This window comes from Ranitomeya imitator, chromosome 6, assembly GCF_032444005.1.
Source record: "Ranitomeya imitator isolate aRanImi1 chromosome 6, aRanImi1.pri, whole genome shotgun sequence".
Classification (NCBI taxonomy): Eukaryota; Metazoa; Chordata; class Amphibia; order Anura; family Dendrobatidae; genus Ranitomeya; species Ranitomeya imitator.
The window spans coordinates 52987653-53003970 of record NC_091287.1 but is presented as its reverse complement, the minus strand read 5'-3'; positions in this window follow the sequence as shown (position 1 = coordinate 53003970).

The following is a 16318-nucleotide window of genomic DNA, read 5'->3' as shown; positions in this document are numbered from 1 at the left end:
ACGATGACTTTTGAATTGATATTTGTTGCAACTTATTGTGCTGCTATCCTTTGAAAACAGGGATGCAGGGTAATTGAACAATCAATGTTTGCTAATATGTTGATTACCCATTGCATTAGTCCATGCAGCTGGTTGCCCTGCTATCAGTGAAGGACAAACTATGCAGATTTATTGAGTACTCAAACAATGAGAGTTGACCTCATCTCACCATCCCCCTTACCTGTTGATAATGCCGTGTAGGATAGCTGCTGGTATAAAAAAGGGACCCCTATACTTCTGCAGGAATACTTTACAGAACAGCAGCCAGGGAACCATGTCTCCAACCAGAGGAATACAGATTTGAGACTCTTCATGATAGTAACCAAGACACTATGGCTCCAATCGGAGGAATACAGATGTGACACTTTGCAGAATATCAGCTTAAGGGATCATGGCTGGAGGAATGCAAATCTGCTCCATTGACCATCACTGAACCCTCAAAGACGTTTGTAGAATCCAGATTGGGACAATCAGGTCACCTGGCAACATACATCAATGTACTTTGTCTGCTTCCTAAGCTTGCCATTACCTCCTCTCTGAGGGTGCCCTCCAAAAGCGGGGTGCCACTGGTTGGGGTAGTCGGCCCAGGAAGCCCCGAAGTCGCAGATGTTCGCTTATTCCCATCAAGCCAGCGGAAGCTTGAGACTTTGTCATTTGGTCATTTGCACTATCTTATGTACTTGCTGGGACTGTACTATATATGTTGTTGACTGTTGGTGATCCAACAAATTATTACTGTAGTGTGTTACCCTCACCTTGTGTTGTCTGAGTAGTATTCTGCTCATGCATAAGAAGTGCAGGCGTTCAGTGGGATAAGCCCTGGTCCATGTCATCTTCCTAACAAGAGCACCCACTGACCCTCGTGTCTCTACACCTTGTAATAAACATTAAGGTTGATTAGTCAGGAAAACAAAGAAAACATGGATAATGGTTGAGAACAAAGTAGTAGACTTGGAAACTTTAGATGTAAAAATAGCATTAAAGTACTATAGCAGTAAGTAGAGAGGTACTTCAGAAAACCCAATAATAATAAAACAACCCTACAACCATCTGATCACCTGATTTGTTATATACAAGTGTCCTCCACTACATTCATGACCAAAGTATATTTCTGACATACATGAATATGGACGACTCTTCACATGTATTGTTTGGAGTTGAGAAACTGAAAAAGGGAAATATTGCAGCTGCAACATAAAGTAGGCATTCTATCTCCTATACAAGTATTTTTCTTACAACCTTCACTCATCCCTTGATTTCTGTCAATTCATTTCAATTTTTTAATAGGTTCATACAGTGAGTATAGTGAGAGCAAGGAATGAAAATAGGGCCAATCTACAGCCAAAAGACAAAAATATTTCTCTATGACGAGAAGGCTTCGCAATTTCAAGTTTTACCCTTTAAAACAAAGGTTCCTATACCCTTGTGGCTAATTAACAGTTTTCTTCCTATAATTCTATATTCTGCATAGGTAGAAAGTTGTCAATTAGCATCAGGAGAGTGGGAGTCAGGGTTGCCAATCATCCGGAAATTCCAGGACAGTATATAAAAATATGGCACTTATTGCCGTGTTAGTAAAAATACTTTAAGGTGTCCATGATTTTTGGAAGTTGAAGAAACCTATGCAGATTATTTTGCCTGCAATTGACATTTTATACTGACTGCAGCTGGTGTCTTCATATCAGAATTATTTGCCGTAGACATAGATCACATAAAATCATAATGATTTATTATAGTTTTTTCAGATATTATCAGATTTGTTACATGCTATCCATAGCGCCTGAATCAGGGTTTGTCACCAATTTTATGCTCTGTTCAGATATGGTAGCATAGAACAGGTGACAGATTCACTTTTTGTATATTTCAATCACTTGGATGTCTCTTCTACATACTGGTTGCTTTAGATTTGAATGGATTGCAATCAATATTTTTCAAACTTTTTCTAAATTGGCTAAGGGTGGTGGGAAGATAAGTTATTTTCACCCACCAGTCGGACACTGCTCTTCCATACACCACACTCTCCAGCCAATCTTCTGGCTTCTTCTTTTGTTAGGGAAAATCACATGACAGCTGTAGTGATCGGTTGCAGTCTTCACATTTTGTTGAAGCCAGAAAAAAAAACAATTTCTCAGAATGTGAAGGCTGGAATAGATCAGCAGCTATAGTATGAGAGGATTCAGTGCAGAGTACAGAGGAGAGTCACTGGTATCATTTTTTCTGTGAGGCAGATTCTCTTGGTAGGAGGTCAGGGTGAGCAACACGGACCAAAGGTGAGGCACAATGGACCAAACTTGCTGGATGGCACATGGAAAAGGAATGACCAAGATAGCAATCTATGCAGGATGGCAAGCAGAGCCAAAATTGTGGATTAATACAAGAACTGAAGGAAGTATTTAAGGACTTGCAGCAGACAAATGGATAATCACAGAGTTGCCTGCGATCAGGAGACAGATAGACAATAGCAGAGACATTGGCAGTCAGCAAACCAATAGTTAACCGCAGGCAGAAGTAATGAACACACAAAATGGATACTTGCTTGAAGAAGCAGCATCAGAGTTAATTTTACTTACAGCAAACAAACTGATATCTGCATGTCGGAGCTAGGAAGCAAATTAAAGTGTGTGTTAATTAGCAGCAGAAGGTGGAGGTAACTATTGGGTCCTAGAGGGAGAAGGATATCACTCCATAACAAAGATGCAAAAATCAAGAAGGTGCCTGTAGCGTTAAATGCAATGACCTTCCATAGCCGGATCCGGGATGACTTGCCTGCTACACCTGACCCACTCGCGATACTACTGCCATTTTTCTGCACCTTGGTTCCTATGTTTTCATGCACACTTGAGTCAATTGGCTTTGTTTCTATTCTGAAGGTATAGGTTGTTGGCCAAAATTCAATGAAGAACACTCTTGGCCAGACATCTATGGACATCTTCCGATTTAAAAGGGAAGTAAGCGCGATGTGTCTTTCATCTGCCGAGCTAAGTTTCCTTGGCCGACCACTACATCTTCAGTCCTCAATGTTGTCCATTTCTTGGTGGTTCATCAAAAAAGCTTGAACGGCACATATCAGAACCCCAGTCTGTTTTGAAATATTTGCTTTAGCGAGACCTTACTCATGCAATATAACTACCTAGTGTCTTGCGGATGTGCTCAGTCTTGCCATGGTGTATGATCTGTGCCATGAAAATGTCTTCAATAACGGCATTGTTACCCAGTGTTACGCTTCCTTCACTGCTGATTTAGTTAATGGTTGTGTTTCAATCTATATATTTGGTATAATTGGTTACTCGTACACTGAATATGATCATCCTGACTTTGGGCAAGTGTAACTAGAAGAATTGGTGCTGTTTGTTGAACTTTGTCCACTAGTTGTGTCTGACTGAAGAATCTATTGAGCATGTGCTCATTGTGAAGGGAGGAAGAGCGGGCAACTGTGACAACACCAATTTGTGGATCTTGTCTTTTCAGTTGTGTAGAGGTGTCACCTGTCCTTGTAATCCTGACTGTGATGATAATTAGACTTCTGAAAAGTTACAGTATAAGCCTAAAATTAATGCCAGTGGTCAGCATACACAATACAAGATTTATAGAGATTTTGATATAAATAAAAAAAAATATGTAACACAAAAATCTATAATTTTCTGATGAGGTTACATCTCTTAATTCTCTGTTCATTGCAGTGCATTGAGATGAACTACAATACCAAGTACAACCAGTGGACTGGTGTGATGCTGTTTTTATAAGAAAGCAGCTATGCTTGTATGATCTCCAATTCTGTACTGCAAGGGATGATAACTTGGAAGAAAGTATAGAAGTAGTAGCCGTGGTGGCTGAGGGGGGCACAATGGCCATTATGTCACATGGTAGGTTAGGGGCTCGTCATGGATTTGACATTGGAACCCAAGAGCTTGTTTGATAGTTGTGATTCAGCGGTAGGACCATATACAGTGAAACAGCAGTGACAAAAGCAAGTTCAAACAAAACGTTCTTTTATTGTGTTACTTCACACAGTCAATATAGTATACAGCTTCTTCATACAGTCCATTAATAATGCATGGCTATATGATGCAGTCAATACATAGGCCGAACTTCCCTCTGTCCAGTTTCCCTGGGTGACCGCACGCCGGTAACAAGTCTCTGTACTCACTCAGCGCACTGCACTCTTTATCCTCTGGAGTGCAGCCGGGTACACATAAGACAGCCCAAGATGCAGGATGTCAGTCTCTCTGGTTCTTTTAGCCTCTGTGCTGCTCCACACAGAGAGAGCTCTGCAGACAACTGCCATGTCTGCTTCCAAGAACACACTGACACACCTCCCCCAGTACTGCAGGGCTTTTTAATCAGTCACTGCTTCACTATTCTAATTACAGCCACACCTGTGTCTGTAGTACACCCTCATGGCTTCACTACGCTTCCTTGCACATTCTGGAGAGCACATACAGTGCCCCCTAGCTGTAACAGGGGTCACTGCCTCACATATCCTCCCCCTGTTCATACCTGTGGGGTTGAACATTTGTTACCCCGTAAGGGCGAAAGACAGGGCATCGGTATGCCCCCCTGACATCCCAGCTCACTACATTAAGAAACCAAAGCAGGGACCGGAACCATCGCTCAACGCACACATCCCTCCCCTTTGGGTTTCTCCTCCATATTTCATTATGGGACCACCCACCCCAATCTCCATTGCAGAAGCCAAACCCTCTTTTCTGATTAACCGCACATTTGGGCCCGTTTTGGGTGGTCTTTACTTCAGGTTCACCAACCCCACGGGTCATCCTGTCACTTAAGTATCTGCGTTCGGGCCCCTGGTACCGCTTCCTCTGTACCCTTACCCATGCCTCGGCGACTATATCACGCTGAAACGCCACGGACCATGCTGGCAACTCTGAGCATTTATCTGTACTACGCCGCACCCGAACCGGAGCCTCCCGACAATGCTGTCTAGTGAGCACTCTATCAAATTTACTCTGACCCCCGGCCCCATCCTTGACTGGTGCCAGAGGGTTCCTTGTGTGCACGTCCCCAGTCGCCTCTGCGATCATACACTCACGGCTCTTCTCATACCAGCGTCTTTTATATCTGCGTCTCCGAAAGAGACCCTGGATCTGAGCTGTCCCAACCTTACCAGGGAACACCCCCAGCTCAGGGTTCAATGGGGTCGCCACAACCTCTACTGCCACAACCTCTAGAGGGAGCCTATCGGGATTACACTTTATTCCTAAATTGGTGACCCCTGTGGCATACATCTTATGATCTTCGGGTTCTACGCCTGAAACAACATCTTTAGCTTCTCCTGCCACAACCTCTAGGGGGAGCCTATTGGGATTACACTCTGTCCCTAGGTTGGCGACCCCTACGGCAGGTATTTCAATATCTTTGGGTTCTGCACCCGGTATAACTTTTTCCATGAGAGGGTTTACCCTGATCTCCCACAGGGACCAAAACAGGGGAAAATCTCTTCCCAACACAGTCCCATAGGGAAGGGTCTTTGCCACTTCCACCACATGTCTAATGTCTCCACATGGTGTAGAAACATTGACCTCCGCAGTCGGGTACTCCCGGATTTCCCCATGAATACCCATCACCTCCACTTTCTGTCCATTGGTGTTGTCCCCAGCAACAAGGGAATGATGGACCAGAGTCACTTTACTCCCCATGTCCAGGAGAGCCTCTGTTCGGCACCCATTCACAAATACCTGGCACAGCTGGGTTTTGCTATCGGCGGTGCCTGTAGTGGTGGTACCGACTGGCTGAGCATACATAGAAATACGGCGACCATACCTCTATCCCCACTATCCCATAGAATGTAAGTCCACAAGGACAGGGTCCTCTCCCCCTGTACCAGTCTGTCACTGTAATCCTGTTTACTGTAAACGATATCTATAACCCTGTATGTAACCCTTTCTCATGTACAGCACCATGGAAATAATGGTGCTATATAAATAAATAATATTAATAATAATACCTGCAGTCCATGGGTTCAGACACCAACGGGCAGTTAGCAGCCACATGGCCAGGCCCTTGGCAGCATCAACACCTGATCGCTGTGGCACGACTGTGCCCAGGAGCCGATTTAGTTTTCCCCGGCTTTTGGGCTGGGGAAACCTTACCTGACAGCCGAAATGGAGCAGTGTCCCGTATAAAGTCCTGAGTGGCTGTATATCGCTCTACCAGTCCCACCACTTCATCCAGAGTGCCTGGGTCCCCTTATCCCACCCAACGCTGTATGGCTGCTGGCAGAGCTCTCACCAGGCGGTCAACCACCACCCTCTCTACCATCTGGAATGGGGTTAATGTCTCAGGCTGAAGCCATTTTTTAACCAGTTGCAGCAAGTCATCCGCCTGAGATCAGGCAGGGCGCATCTCGGAAAAAGACCACTGGAACACCCGTTGGGCCCGCACATATGTATTAACCCCCAGTCTAGCAAGGATCTTACCTTTCAGCTTCCCATAGTCCAGGGCATCGTCCCGACTGAGGTCTATGAAGGCTTTCTGGGCATCTCCCGTCAGGAAATTAGGCACCACCTCAGCCCACTGAGTCACCGGCAAGCTCTCCTGCTCTGCAGTACATTCAAAGATGGTGAGAAAAGCCTCCATGTCGTCCTCAGGCTCCATCTTCCTCAGCGCTGACCGGACCTTGTACCGAGCTTCAGACCAGAATGCTGTCCCTGGTGGACCTGCCTCTCGCATAGCCGCGATCTGCTGCACCAACAATTCAATAGTCTGCTGCTGTTGCTGCTTTTGTAGCTCCAACTGTTGCCGCTGCAACTGCAGCGCCTCTTGCTGCTGCTGCTGTGAGCTGCCAAACTCCTTCAAAAGCTCCTCCATTTTATCAGCTGGCTTAAACTGTAGCTTTGCAGCTTTCACATGGCCCGCATTCTTTCCACCATATGTGATGCAGCGGTAGGACCATATACAGTGAAACAGCAGTGACAAAAGCAAGTTCAAACAAAACGTTCTTTTATTGTGTTACTTCACACAGTCAATATAGTATACAGCTTCTTCATATAGTCCATTAATAATGCATGACTATATGACGCAGTCAATACACAGGCCGAACTTCCCTCTGTCCAGTTTCCCTGGGTGACCGCACGCTGGTAACAAGTCTCTGTACTCACTCAGCGCACTGCACTCTATCCTCTGGAGTGCAGCCGGGTACACATAAGACAGCCCAAGACGCAGGATGTCAGTCTCTCTGGTTCCTTTAGCCTCTGTGCTGCTCCACACAGAGAGAGGTCTGCAGACAACTGCCCTGTCTGCTTCCAAGAACACACTGACACACCTCCCCCAGTACTACAGGGCTTTTTAATCAGTCACTGCTTCACTATTCTAATTACAGCCACACCTGTGTCTGTAGTACGCCCTCATGGCTTCACTACGCTTCCTTGCACATTCTGGAGAGCACATACAGCGCCCCCTAGCTGTAACAGGGGTCACTGCCTCACATAGTCCACTGACTGCATAATTGATCTTGTAATATTTTCAATCACTATTATAAATAACTTATTTTATATTACGGGAAATGAGACTAAAACATGATTTACACGTCCTTTATATTTCTTCTTCTTTTCCCTATTCTCTAAAGTATGTTAGACTTTCTTCCTCCACGCAGCCTGTATATTTGTGCTGGTGTCGTGTGAATTTCTAGCCATTGAAGAATAGCCTCTCACACAATAAGATACAAGTCTCGGCGGATTTATGTTATGCACCAAACATCCTGCTGGAGGCAATGACTTTAATAACAGGAAACATATTTTAAGCAACTGAATGGCATCTGTAAGAAGTTGTAATGCAATGTTACAAGTAATGCTAAAGCCCGCGTTCGATTCATGTCAGGAGCCAATAATATGTATTGTAAGTGAACATTTGGGATGCTACATTGTCACATTTAATGTGACTTTCACACAATAAGAATTCATTTATTGCATCATCTATAATATCCTGGTAATATTAATCATTCTTGTCTTTGGGAAGAATAGAAATAAAGCATTAAATCACTGATAAAATCTCCTGCACATCAATTCTATGTTATAAAGACTTACATTATATTTTTCATCAAGGACTTACTAGCATTATTTCTTAAAGGAGAAGGAGTCTCACATTTAAAGAGGTTTACCACTACTTTGGCATTGATGATCTATTTATAGGATAGGTTATCAATGTCTGATTGGTCGGGGTCCAACACCCAGCACCCCTACTATCACCAGAAAATTACCTATTGTTTAAATCTAGGTATTTGTGTATTTTTTTCATATCAAAATATGCATTAAAATAAAAAAATAGATATAATGTAATTTTCCCTCTAGCCACTGGGGCTTTTTTCAGTCTATAACTCCCTGTTATTTTAGAAAATCTACACGTACATAAGCCACCATGAACAGAATCTGACCCTATCTTTTGTAGTGAAGACACAAAAGAGAATAGTGAAACCAAAAACACTCAGTTTGAAAAAATGTTGCAGTAATCCGCAAGTGCTAGTAAAAGATGTAAAAAACAGGGTATTTGGTTGATACGTTTTTTGCAAAAAATGTATACTAAGCTGCTCTACCAATCTTCACGGTATACCCTTATCAGAGCAGTCCTAACTAATGTATGCAATCCCTATCTGATGTATTTAAAAACCTGATCATCTGTATATAACCTGTGTGAACAGGGTTCAGAGAGGAAAAATCCATGTGTGCATACAGGGTAGAACAGCTTTTGTGCAGATAGCCCAAGAGGAGTGGTGGAACTCCCCAGTCTTGTAGACACAAGAGAACAATTATGGAAACAGGAACACATGGGCTACTTGCACAGTGAACAAGTCTGTATGATCATGTTCACACACCACCAAGAAACCTGAAGACACAAAAGAGAATAGTGAAACCAAAAACACTCAGTTTGAAAAAATGTTGCAGTAATCCGCAAGTGCTAGTAAAAGATGTAAAAAACAGGGTATTTGGTTGATACGTTTTTTGCAAACAATGTATACTAAGCTGCTCTACCAATCTTCACGGTATACCCTTATCAGAGCAGTCCTAACTAATGTATGCAATCCCTATCTGATGTATTTAAAAACCTGATCATCTGTATATAACCTGTGTGAACAGGGTTCAGAGAGGAAAAATCCATGTGTGCATACAGGGTAGAACAGCTTTTGAGCAGATAGCCCAAGAGGAGTGGTGGAACTCCCCAGTCTTGTAGACACAAGAGAACAATTATGGAAACAGGAACACATGGGCTACTTGCACAGTGAACAAGTCTGTATGATCATGTTCACACACCACCAAGAAACCTGAAGACACAAAAGAGAATAGTGAAACCAAAAACACTCAGTTTGAAAAAATGTTGCAGTAATCCGCAAGTGCTAGTAAAAGATGTAAAAAACAGGGTATTTGGTTGATACGTTTTTTGCAAAAAATGTATACTAAGCTGCTCTACCAATCTTCACGGTATACCCTTATCAGAGCAGTCCTAACTAATGTATGCAATCCCTATCTGATGTATTTAAAAACCTGATCATCTGTATATAACCTGTGTGAACAGGGTTCAGAGAGGAAAAATCCATGTGTGCATACAGGGTAGAACAGCTTTTGTGCAGATAGCCCAAGAGGAGTGGTGGAACTCCCCAGTCTTGTAGACACAAGAGAACAATTATGGAAACAGGAACACATGGGCTACTTGCACAGTGAACAAGTCTGTATGATCATGTTCACACACCACCAAGAAACCTGAAGACACAAAAGAGAATAGTGAAACCAAAACACTCAGTTTGAAAAAATGTTGCAGTAATCCGCAAGTGCTAGTAAAAGATGTAAAAAACAGGGTATTTGGTTGATACGTTTTTTGCAAAAAATGTATACTAAGCTGCTCTACCAATCTTCACGGTATACCCTTATCAGAGCAGTCCTAACTAATGATTTTTCCTCTCTGAACCCTGTTCACACAGGTTATATACAGATGATCAGGTTTTTAAATACATCAGATAGGGATTGCATACATTAGTTAGGACTGCTCTGGTCATTGTGAAGAGAGGGGGAACATGGTCAGCTGGGATATCCCCTAATGTTATTGGAGGGGGCCTGAGCTATCAGCTGTGTATAGAGGTAATCCTTCTGCTTATAAGGAAATTGCTGTAAACTCTTCCTGAGAAAGCAGGATGATAAAGGTCAAAAAATCAACAAAATCCATTGTGAAAAATTGTAAGATTACTGATTGTTTCTTTTTATAAAATTTATAATGAAAAAACATTAAACAGTTTATTGCCATTTACAGTATTAAAGGGGTTGTCAACTACTTAGACAACCCCTTCACAATCAACATGTTTTTCTACAGTAAAATAATAACACTTATACTCATTGTTCTTGGCATCACTCGCTCTCCCGGGGATCGCATGACATTATTATGTCACACAATCCCTGCGGCCAATCAGAGGAAATGAGTGGCCAGCAGCGACTGTGACATTCCTCTTGATGTCTGATTCGTCAGAAGGCGGGGAGCGTGAAACCATCTCCGATTGGCCACAGGGCTAGAGTGAATGCCGACACTGCTAGAACGGCGCTGGTATCAGAAGGCAGTATATGTATTCTTATTTTATTGGGGGCAACATACTAATTGAGATGTGGCTGTCCAAGTAGTGGACAACCGATTTAACTATTTCAGCTTCCCCCAAAACCCTTGCTCTTGCCCTCATTGTACTATTTTTTAGGGGCAAATGTAAGTTGTCACACTTAGTACACAATAAAAAACTTGCAGATACTGTAGTGTTAATAATTTTAAACTCTTTTTCCCTGATAAAGCCGCAAGAAACTTTTGGATCAAATCAGAAAGCTAAACTTTACGATCCATCATAGCTCTTGAACATGTTATTTTAAGGATAATTGTGGAAAACAAGTGTTTACTATTTATAGTCCTATTTCTATATCTTGTTACATCGTCTTGCAGTACTGGACTTGGGACAGAACGTATGAATGTGTTAGGGTGGTGATGGGGGAACAAGCGAGCATTGATTGCAATTAGAGAGACAGTTCTTAGAAACAAAAGGTTTTGGACTGAATTACAAAATGCTCTGTGAGCTTTTTTTTTATTATTTCTGATTTATATGTGATCATTTATTTATGGTCTGGTAATTTTTATATAGATTTTCTATAAAGCGTCAAGTTATTAAGTATTTTATCTGCATAAATCAGGAGTGGGTCAAGTGGAAAATCTCAGCTGCTAGTGTCTTACTGCCCGACCTTCGGTCGGTCCTACTCTGGAGGACACTTCACATACATTAGCTGATATTATGATTAGTATACATCGGCATCAGTTACACAACTCTAATCTTCTTGTAGAATCTGGTTTACTGCATTAGGTAAGATGGTGTTGTATCTATAGATAGCGCCAGGGAATTAATGACGCTATAAAAATGAATAATAATAATAATAATAATAATAATAATAATATATCCACAGTATTTAAGGTAAAGATACCCCCAGAAGAATAAGAGGATCGGACATTGAAATTCAACATGTTCCATTCATTTTTTTCATGTTGTCATCTGTGGAGGGAGAGTCGGGAGGCCCCCGTATGCATTAAATGGTCACTTCGTACAGTTAGAATCAGGGGATTGAACAACTTTTCGCTAATGTGTATGATCTACCCTGGAATAATTGTAAATGTTGAGATCTGTCTGATTTCCAATAGGGGGCAGTAATGTGCGTTTCCACACTATTGCAAATTGGTTCATGTCTGGTGACTTTTTTTTATCTTAATCTGTAACACTCAAAGCATTGTAAGTCTACTTGGTTGACCCTGATGGCCTTTTTAATGCACTATGTAGCATAAGCACCTAATGAGCTACTAAAAGTTGCAAAATTTTTTTTGTCTCATTAAATGGTTGGTTCACTACTGGACAACCTGTTCTTAAATGCTTAGTTCCATATATATATGGAACTCATATGACATGACAATATCTCTACACAGCGCCAGTCTGAGAGGTGAGAATATGTTATATATATATATATATATATATATAACATATTCTCACCTCTCAGACTGGCGCTGTGTAGAGATATTGTCATGTCATATGAGCGCTGCAGTTTATCAGTGTCTTCAGCCTCTTGATAATCCAGGCTTTGGTCGCAGGGTGAATTTTTGGCATGTTGTCAGAGCTCAAGTTGCAGTTAAAGTGAAGGTCTGGGGTGCTGGGTTTCTTTTTATACATACACACTAATTAACTGATCATTTAATGAGTACAGGTGAGGATGTAAACTAGGATTGGGTGCATTATATGACCAGGCGACAAAACTTTTGTCTTGCCAAAATATGACCATTCTGTGTCCATTAACTGATGAATATTTCTGCATTGATGCCAATTTATTTTCTTAACCTAAACCACATTTCAGAGGGGTTTAGCTTTCAAAAGAATAATTTATACAACCAATGGATGAATTTAATGTCAGGTTATAAGCTTTTATTTACATAACATGGATAAGTGACATAACTTCTGTCAGGGAGTGTATGTGGGACTGTAGAATTTAAGGCAACCACTTTAACACGTGTTATAAGGAGGAGTTAGTAGAGATTATCCGTAATTTAAGGTCCTCATTGAAGAGGTTGTCTAGGCAAAATAAAACTTTGCCCAAGGGACGGGAAATGTAAAAAATAATAAACTCAGTTGTACTCACCTACTGGCACCAAACTGAAGCCAGTGCAGGCTGCTTTGTGGTCTGCACAATACAGGAAGCGATTATGTCACTGTTCCATCAGTCGCCAGACCATTGTGGCCCATGAATGGCTGCAGCAGTCAGGTGATGTTTTATGATGACGTGCTGACCGCTGCAGCCAATGACAGGCCACAGCTGATAAAACTTTTATATTGACCAGAAAACACTTTATTGAGTGGCTACATGGATGTCCTTTGCCCTCAAGGACCTGAACTACTCTACCATGACAACTGATTGATTTCTATAAAAGAGAAGTTTAACCCTTTATTTCCCTTATACAGCAGATATATTGATCTCTAGTTGATTGGTTCTCCTATAAATTGCAGCCAATTGTTCGATATCAGTAGTGGGGCAGACTTTAATCATCTTAACCTTAGGGGAACCTTATCAGTAGTGGGGCAGAGTTCGATCATCTTATCCTTAGGGGAACCTTTTAGAAAGAAGACAATGTCTATGGATGCTAATACTCTCAAAGAAAAATTGACATTTGCATCGTTGACTCCAATGTGGTTTAATACTCAGAACCTTTTGCTCTAGCTGCTCCTGGGTATGGTGTGTATTCCAGAGCAGCTCGGTTTTATTACTGTAGCACATCTTTATTTATATTGATATACTACGTGTATTGCAAACCTGCAAGACATCTTGCAGACAGATCTGCAATATTGCAGTCTTGCTTAGTCTCCTTTGTACTTGATGAATAGTCGATATCACAACCTGGAGCAGATTTTTCCACCATGTGTTGACTCATTTTTATTTGATCGCATGCTAGTGGAGGCAATGTTAATGGCGATGGCCTGGAACATCAAAGTGCAATAGCTAGGCAGATGTTTGCTGAATAACATAAAATAAAGTGATTCCCATTTACACTTGTTGTGCATGGAGTCTGCTTCGCCTTCATCCCGCGCAGAACATGTCAGACCTACTTACACGCCACAGGGAATGTCACTGCATGAAGAGGTGTCTCCAGGTGGTTGATTATGTTCATTATTTGCTGTCCAAATGTCCTCTGGTGTTGATTGACCTTTGCTAACCTGAAACTCTCTTTGTCAAAACCAATTACTGTACATTTTATATCATTTCATGGCAAAACTAGAAATATGAATGTAGATCGTGAAGAGTCATAAATAAATAGATCATAATGGAATACGATTTAAGGAGATACTAACGCAAGAAGAACGAGTCCTAAATGAAGCTATCTTGTATAGAGGATGGAGCTCTCGTGCCGTGTAGTTGCTGCAGAGTCGGAGCACTTTCATCAGATTGGGACCATTTGCAGACTTCTGTCGGAGGCAGACAATCAGGCTTGATCATCAACACCGGCTTTTACTCCCAACAAATCATTGTACTTTAATCTTGCTGCTTTTACTTTTCAGGACCACATGCTGTACCTTCCGGCCCGCAATGCGATGCAATTCTGTCCTCTCTTAGGCTGATTGCTTAAAATGAAAGAGAACTACATTTTTCTTCTCCATTTGATGGAGTTAACCTTTTCTTAAAATGTTCTCAAATAGAGATTTAACTTTTTAAGCTGTTTCTGGAAGTGCAAGATATGTTATAGTTTTATTTCTTAAGTTAGAGTCTGGATTCTTCTTACTTTATTAAAGGGTATCCAGCATGAGCTTTAAAGAGGTTGGCCATTGCTTTTTTTATTGATGGCCTATCAATACCTGATACAGGGGGTACAACACCCAGCACCCCTGCCGATCAACTGTCACTTGTTCCGGTGGGTGCTGGAAGTTCTCGGATGATGCCGTAACACAGCAGCTCCATCAATTCTATAGTGGCCATGCCAGGGTACTGCAGATCCACCCCATCCATCATTTAAATAGTGGCCATAGTCAGATATCTCGGATACACGCCCTATCCGTTAATTTTATAGTTGACATGGGCCAGGTACTGAAAATTCATCCCTAATCAATTGAATTCAATTGAATAGGGGGTATATCTGCAGTACCTCTCTATGGCTACTATAGTTTTGACCAAGTTGCTATGGTCCAGTAGTATCCAAAAACTACCCAGCCACCAGGGTAACAGCTGATCGGCGGAGGTGCAGGGTGTCCCACCCACACCAAACCAATCCTGAAGATAGACCTTTGTTAAAAATTTGGTTGCCAAATCCATTAAGCCCCCCATACACTTTAGACCACTGTCAGCTGAACGATAGTACAGCTGGTCATTTGGCCAGCAGCTGTCTTTCCTGATTCCACCATACACTGGACAACTAAGTAAGCAAAGTGCTCCTGTGCTCTTCTTAAGGGAGCTGATGCCAGACTTGACCGGCGGCAGCTTTTTTCTTGGAGAACACAAGGATTGGCAGTCTGAAATCTGACATTCTGGATCCTTCTATCTCCCAACATCATCTATCAGGGGATTGTCAGAACTCACCTATACACATTAGACTGTTGGCTTTAACCGACTGTTTAGCCGACATTAGTCAAATGTGTATGGGGGCCTTTATGGTCATCTAACTTATGACATTGTTGGGTAGGGTTGCAAACAATAAGTTCAATTTCACCTTCCCAGCCGCAAATAGATATTTTATTGCTGAGTAAATCAACTTGAAGTTTGTTCAGTGCTGCTAGATAACTTACCAGCAGCTACGTAATTGTTTGCACTTGTCTTATATCCTACCCAGCTATGTTACTAGTTTTCTGACCCTAAAACTCCTGACCATCAATAAACCTACAGGTACAAGTCAACTTTTTCTTGCAATATTTCTTTATAACAGACTTCAATTCACAGTATACATTTCACTTCATATGAATATAGCACAGAAAACCTCTCTCACCAGGGTGAAGCATGTCCGTATAAATGAGGTAGAATTGGCTTTATTCCAGCTAAATGTATTGCATCAGAGACAAATTGTCTGCACCTGTAGCAACTTTTCATGGACCTCCTCTTTATTAAGCACATAACTTTTGAATAAAGTTGTACTACAGTATTCTAATAGTGAGATTTCCTATTACGGGCTATAAGGGTCGTTGCATTAAATTGACCTTTAAGCCCCTCCCATTTCTGAACTCTCCCAGCATTCTGTATGATCCCACACTGTATGAAGGTGCCTATATGCCTTAATATCTGTGGGAGAAATGTTTGTTTGTCTTACAACTATTTTTCAAACCCCTTTTATGTACATGCAAACTTAATTTGTTAATTCGGTCAAGTGTGAACGTTTTTGATGGGCAAAGCGGAGTAAGTTGTTACCACCCACCTCAGAGGGTGACATCCTCCTGTTAGAACAAAAATAACTAAGCTTGAAATTCAAAATATTTTTTTTCTCTATCATCATCTGTCAAAGGAGAGTCAAAATGACCCCATATATGTAACATGGTTGAGCCATCTCACCAAAATTGAAGGGTTTCACTGACATTCCTCTATTGTCTGTGGGTATCTTAATGAAGCACTCCTCCTCCCATCAAAGTTTTTATCCACTAAATATATTGCAATCATCATATTATATAGCACTGTGTCGACTCATTTTGCTTTTTTACTTAGTTTACCCTTCTCCCTGCTTGAATCATTCCACTCCTGTCTCAGTTGCTTCACCTCTCCCCCATGCCATGGACTTTTTGCAGTGACTTATCAGTCAT